We start from the raw sequence: 6687 nt of genomic DNA on the forward strand, positions 1-6687 counted from the left end.
AAGAAGTTAGGTTATAGAACCTTGGAAACTGAATATATGTGTATTTTATCAGTGAGTTAAGGTAGGTCTTCTTTCTAACTCTCTTTTGACTCCTTCAAGTTTAGTTAATTTTTCCAGTGTGTATTTCCCATTTAGGAATGTTGAGAGTCCCCCCATGTGAGATTAGGGAAGGGGGAGCAGAAAAACAATGTTTTCAGTAAGTGTTCCATCCCTATGAAATACCTTAACCCCAGAAATTTGGATGGCATTCTTCCTGATGGTTTTTAAGGGGCCAATCAAGGTGAAATTGTTCTAGAGAGCATGTGATACCTGGTGTCATTGGATAATATATTACAAGCTGGTTTATTGATACGTTGTTGAGTTTAATGATTTTATTGTTGGATAGTATGTAAGTTTATGTGAAATTAGTGGTCTATACAAATGTTATAATAAATAAATAATAAAACATGTGGTGCTCTCAGCAGTGCTATCGTTCCATAAATTCTCTGGGAGATGCAAAATTGGTGGGAAATTGCTCTGCTTTATGGATAGGGCAACACCTTATCACAGATGGATTCAAAAGGGTGAAAAGAGAAACATTTTTTTAAAGAACATTGTTGGCTCTCAGTACAATAAGTGAGGGCCAGGAAGATTACCATTCTTTCTTGATTCCAAGATTTCCAGCCAAGAAGATGGCTCATTTAGAAGAATGAATATCAATAGGCTGATACAAACAAAACAGATCTCTCTCTCTCTCTCTCACACACACACACACACACAGACACACAGACACATTACATTGGCTAGCTTCACATTTCACTAGATCCACAGCAGATATATGTGCATAATTAAAACACCAAGAAAATATACTCACCAACACTGGAATGTAATTTAGACATTAGATTACAATTAAGCCAGAGAAGGATTCCAGCTTTCCTTGTCCCTATCCATCAGCATTATTCTTCCCCTAATGCCATCCTGAAACAAAACAAACAGTTAAAGCTTTTTCCTTCTTCTTGTATCCAACCTTGAAGCTTTGGCATAAGTGAGAGTAACTGCAATGAGAGAGTGTTCCAGCAGAGGAGCCTCTAATTGACTCACATAAATTATCAGAGTTTTCCCAATTTTTTTTCTTCAAACTTCATTGATCTGACCAACCTTTCATCCCAAGAAGGCTCTTTTTGACGTTTTCACTGCCTGAGTTTAGATGCCATTAAGATGGTAAATTCAGAGGATGAAAAAGCAAAATAATAATTAACTCTGTTCCAGTTAACTTCTGTTATTTTAATTTCCTTTGTTTACTTTAAATTTATTGTTAATAACATTTTGTTTACTTGCCTTATTTTATTGCTAACCTGCCCTATGCATCCTGATGATGGAAAGGCAAGCATCACTTGATGCTAAGAGCATACATATAAGCGATGAGCTATTCTAGTTTAAACAAAAAATAAATTATAAATTACTGCACAGGTAAGTTTTTCTTACACACCCAGTGTGTCAACTGAAATCTAGGTTGAGTAGCAACATAGGCCAAATGACTGATGAAACATTATGGAATTCCATGGTCTGGACTGGAGCCCATGGTTTTGACTGTAAACATCCCTGATCTTCTAATACTTGGAAATTGTTTGAGACTTAATTGTAGATATGAATAATCTAATTAATTATTAGACTACCTCTCCTATAATTCTGCTGGCTGGGAATTCTGGGAGCTGTGTGCCTACCCCTTCCAAATGCAGCATGTAGAGAATTGGTCATAACTCTATACGGCCTTAGACAGCACTGCTTCTCAATCCCCCTTCTAAGAGTCAAATTTAGGATGTTTGCAGTTCAGGCCAGTGGCATCTTCCCTGAGGATGATCATTTCATTGCTTTCAGGTTGGTTTGTGTAACCAGTTAGGTAGGTCACTAATTAAATTAAATCAGATGAAATCTAAAATCAGATGCAAGTTACCCCTTTGCCAAGACTGCTCTGCAACAAGAACCTTGAAATTATTATACTATTATTCTTTATTTGATCAGCACGTTTGATCATAAGGCAAAAACTACCAAAGAACCAATGTATGAGACTTTTCCTCTAACTCAGTCTAACTACCAGCTCCTTATTTCCCTCTTTTGCTGCTTCTTATGGGCTTCCTTAACCCCTTTTCTCATACCGAATGCACAGCGATAGGGAATAGATGCACTACCCCAAACATGGGGGTATATATACTTTGAAAGTGATTCAGAAGCGTTTTGGAGTTCTCTGCTATTCATCACATCATCCTGTCTTTCCTCAGACTTCTGAAAGCTGCTAAATAGCTATTTTAAGAGTCACACTGCAGACTTGACTCCATAAGCATTTGCACCTTTTTTCAGGCTCACATGGAAGCCCCCCAGCCCAAAAGATTTTCTTTAAGGAATAGCAGAGAAGTGCTGTACTCACACACACTCAGGATCTGAAGCAGTTCTTCCAAATAATTTTCAAAACATGCACAGTCCTACTTTAATATCCTTAAGTACATTTGTTACTCTAACATAATTAGCCACCTCATTTGTCCCCTACCCTTCATTTACTGAGGCTGTTAGAATCAAAGAAATCTGCTTTATACTGGCTTTGTTCACATGTTATTCTAAGCCATTACTTTGTTGGTTTTGGCTTAGTGTGTTGTGTGAACTAACCAATTCTGATTTATTTTCTAAACTATAGTTCAGCAAATCATAACTAAGGCCAAAGTCTGACCAAGGCCATTGGGCTTCCTAACGTAGTACGGTCTCCATGCTCTGGGAGCAGTTTCTAGGAGGATTTTTTCTTAGTTTCGTATCTGAAGAAACCTAAGACTCAACTTGGGTGTGTAGACAATATGCTTCACCTTTGAGTTATAGTCTTTCCTCTACTGTGTGTTCCTGATCTACATCCCTGTCTTCCTTAAAGCTCCTACAGAGAGAATATACTGCTTTGATAAATGCCTTTCTGTACCTAGTTTGTGCTGTGGTGATGAGTATATTCTCTGCGATTCATTGCTGAACCAAAATGACTCTGCAGAAGTTAGGAGCAGAAGAGGGGTTATTGCTTCCCATAGTTTATATCATTCTGGCAGTTTTCAGTTACTGTCCATTCAATTACGTAGGGTCCTTCCCCAGGACACACTTTCTGGATAGGACTTTTTGTGCTTAGTTCTTCCCTGAAACATCCATACAGTTCGAATGTCACTCAGAGGTAGGCTGACCATATTTCCTTGAGACAAAAACGGGACATTAGGATGGCAAAATGGGGCAGGGCTGGGCAACAGGCTGGATCGGCAGGCAGGAACTTCTCTGGTTTTCTCAGGCTGGGAATCTTCGGATTCCTTCGTTTGCGAAAGGCAAGGCTGGGCTGGAGAGTCTAGTGAATGGTTGCCCCTGACAAGCTGTTCCTCCTCTGGCTGTGCTTTTATGTTCTTTTCTTCCTGCCATTTCAAGGTAGGAGCCAATCAGCTTGCCCTTTGATCACCGCCTATCAGCTGATCCTGGGTTGAGCTCTGCGGCTTTTTTCCCACCGTTTCTGCTGAGCTCCCACTCCTTCCACTCAAAGTCAGACTGCATTCTGACAGGTTCGTGGGGATTTTCAAATTTTTAAGTAAGGTTTTTGAGAAAACGGGACAAAATGGACATTTATATTAAAATGACGGGAAGGTCTGGAAATGTTAACAAAACGGGACTGTCCCATTCAAAACGGGATGTATGGTCAGCCTACTCAAAGGCCAAGTCTTCTAGCTTTGTCTCAATTCAGGCAAGAGTTGACTTGTTTGCTTAGGCTCCCCCCCCCAATCTAGTTTATACATTATATTGCTGTTCATTTAATAAATATCTGTAATGACATCTGTTTCCTTGAGCAGCTTTGTTGTATTCGCTTGTTTAACATTCTGGCCTTTTAAAGAGTAGATGACACCCATCTGTGCACCTATTTTAAAGTAGGTATGTTCATGATGAGTAACATTTCACAAGTTCTCCATTTTGGCTTTCAGCCAAGAAGATTCTATGAGAAGTTAAACTTGTCAACCCATCCTTTCCCATAAACTTGAGGAGACAATTAATTATCCTTGCAACAGCTGTTCAGCACACTCCTGAGAAAATCCTCATTAGGGATGCCTCAACTCCAAGTGTTTGGAAGGAATTCCTTCTTCCCAACACAAAAGTCTAACTATGTTGAGTCACTGAGGAAAAATCCAGCTGTTGCAAAGAATGCTAAGGATTTCTGAGGGATAGTCACACTTAAAATCCAAACTCCAGCAAACCAAAGAAGTTAATCTGCCCTGCTACACCTGCTTCCTATTTTTCATTTCCATCATCCACTCACAGTTGTTCTGTATGTGTCAGACATGATTATGCAAGTATGCAACAAAATTTTAAGGCCATTAATGAAATAGCACTGGATTCACAAGCTGTATTTCCTGATTGTTTATTACATCACAATGATGAAGTGCAGGAGTTCATCAGGACAGCTCTTCTAACTACCCCTCCCAAGCAGAACCTATAATCAGACCCAGAGGATAAACTACATCCAAAATAAACAAACAGATCATGATAAATTCATAATCAACTTGACAGGGCATGAATATAATCCTAAACCTGGATACCAGGAAAGTGCTTTATTGAAGTACTTAATATAATAAATAATAAACTTTCCCAAAATATGTTTAGCCAACTGAATTGCGACCATTTGTTTTTAATCAAAAATACAATCTTGCATGGAAATCTGGCCATTTATTATGGTTTCATTCACCCACTAGAACAAGGAAAGCCTATAAATTATCCTTGTCAGATTTACTGGCAAGACTTTAGCGGAATTTCTTGAACATGCAACTCAGCATCACTACATAAGGCTCTAGGTGCATACCACAACTTAGGCTGTTCAACACAACATGTGTGTTAGATAAGAATTTATTTGCATCTTAGGAAGAAGCTGCTAAAACCCTGGATTGCTATCTATCAACAGGAAGATGCAATTTCTTCTTTGTATCCACTGTAGTTTAATTCTAACACTTCTTTATTCTGTCCTTCTGATGGTTTAACAGACCTTTTGCCCTGCGCCTCTTAGCCTTGAAGCTGGATAACTACTGTTTGTTGATAAAACTGGCATCAGTGCTTTGAGGAACTGTCTCTCTTAATACCCACAGCCCTGGTGGTCCAGCAGATCATATAATCACTCTTGCGTTATAAAAAAAAAAGTGCCAGAACTGCATTCCCTTAAGGTTACCATCCACTATACCAGCGTTGGTAACTCTGCACAGTCTGAGGTATTATACCCCAGGAACCTTTTTATCACTGCAGTACTGATCTCAGGAGGTACCTTGCTAATCTTAAATTGCTGCAACTTAAATCTCAGAAAGTCTTTGGTCAATCCCTTGTTTGCTTGTTTATTTCACTTAAATGCTACTCCAGTCATAGCTGAGCTGTTAATATATTGTTTTCTACTACAGATTGGGGTTACTATGGTAACTAATCATTTTGGCCGGGTGCAGAGGTTGAATTCAACTGTCCCCTTTTCAGATGTTGATTTTTGCACCTGGGGGGAGGAACTTGCCTGGACTTGTTTTAGTTTCTGTTTCCCTTCTGTGTAGGCATGTTGCTGCTCTAAGAGCCTGCAAGAATGCAGAAGCCTTTTAAATTTGTTTTGCTTTCTGTAAATAAATTATTTTTATAGAAATGCCTGGTGTGTGACTTTTCTGATCTCTCCTGGGCCAAAGGCTTTCCCAGCAATCTGCCAACATGAGCATCTTACAGATCTATAGCCAGTAATAAGATTAAAACTATATAGAACAGTATCTGTAAGAACAATAAGAACAAAATTTTCCAACACTGAGGAATGACCTCCTAGCAGGAGGGAGCAAAACAAATACAACCTCACAGGCCTGCTGAAACAGCCAGTCCTTAAGAACCTTGTGGGAAAGCCAGAAGAGAAGGCATCAGAGGGAAAGCTGTTCCATAAAAGGCTGTCACTCCCAACCCTAATGGAGTGTTGTCTCCTGGGATCTCTTAGGGTTGGGATCTGCAGATAGCTCTCTCTTGCAGATCTAGCAGACAGAGACCATTAGGGATAGGCAGACAGACTTGTAAATACCCAGGGGAGCTTCTGTCATTTGAACTTGCTAATGAACGCTATTATCTACTGAACATGTATCAAGCTAAAAAAGAAAGATGTTTGAGAAGACACTAAATTAAATTAGTTATGAATTATGGCAGGGCTAGACTGGGAAGATTAGCTCCAGATGAAAATGCTATCAAGACTTCTGTTGATCTCCATTAATTCCTACCTTAGGACTGCACTTACAGTCTTTAGCAGGTAGCCTTCCATATCACCTGAGATACTGGTATGCCATTTGAAAGGAGATTCTTAATGAACTAAAATAAAAATTGGAAAATTGGCTATTGTTTCCTCAACAAGGACAGAGTGAGATTCTGAAAGCTAACCTGTCTGGTTCCTCTGTTTAAATAGGGAACCAGAATTAGTCACACGGAGACATACCTCATGTTTTAAACTCTTCCTCTAATAATGCCATTTCTTTCTAAAATCCACTGAGATTCTCAGATCATGACATTTAGATAAACTCAGAATAAATGACTACTTTATTACCCCAGCCTTGCAGTACTGCTAAGTTTTCATATTATCTCAGCCTATGAGATATTACCGTAGTAAAAGTGATGCCTTTTCGGTAATAGTTTTGCCAATTGTCTGAATTCCTGCTT

The sequence above is a fragment of the Candoia aspera genome, chromosome 1 (assembly GCF_035149785.1).
Source record: "Candoia aspera isolate rCanAsp1 chromosome 1, rCanAsp1.hap2, whole genome shotgun sequence".
NCBI classification, from domain to species: domain Eukaryota; kingdom Metazoa; phylum Chordata; class Lepidosauria; order Squamata; family Boidae; genus Candoia; species Candoia aspera.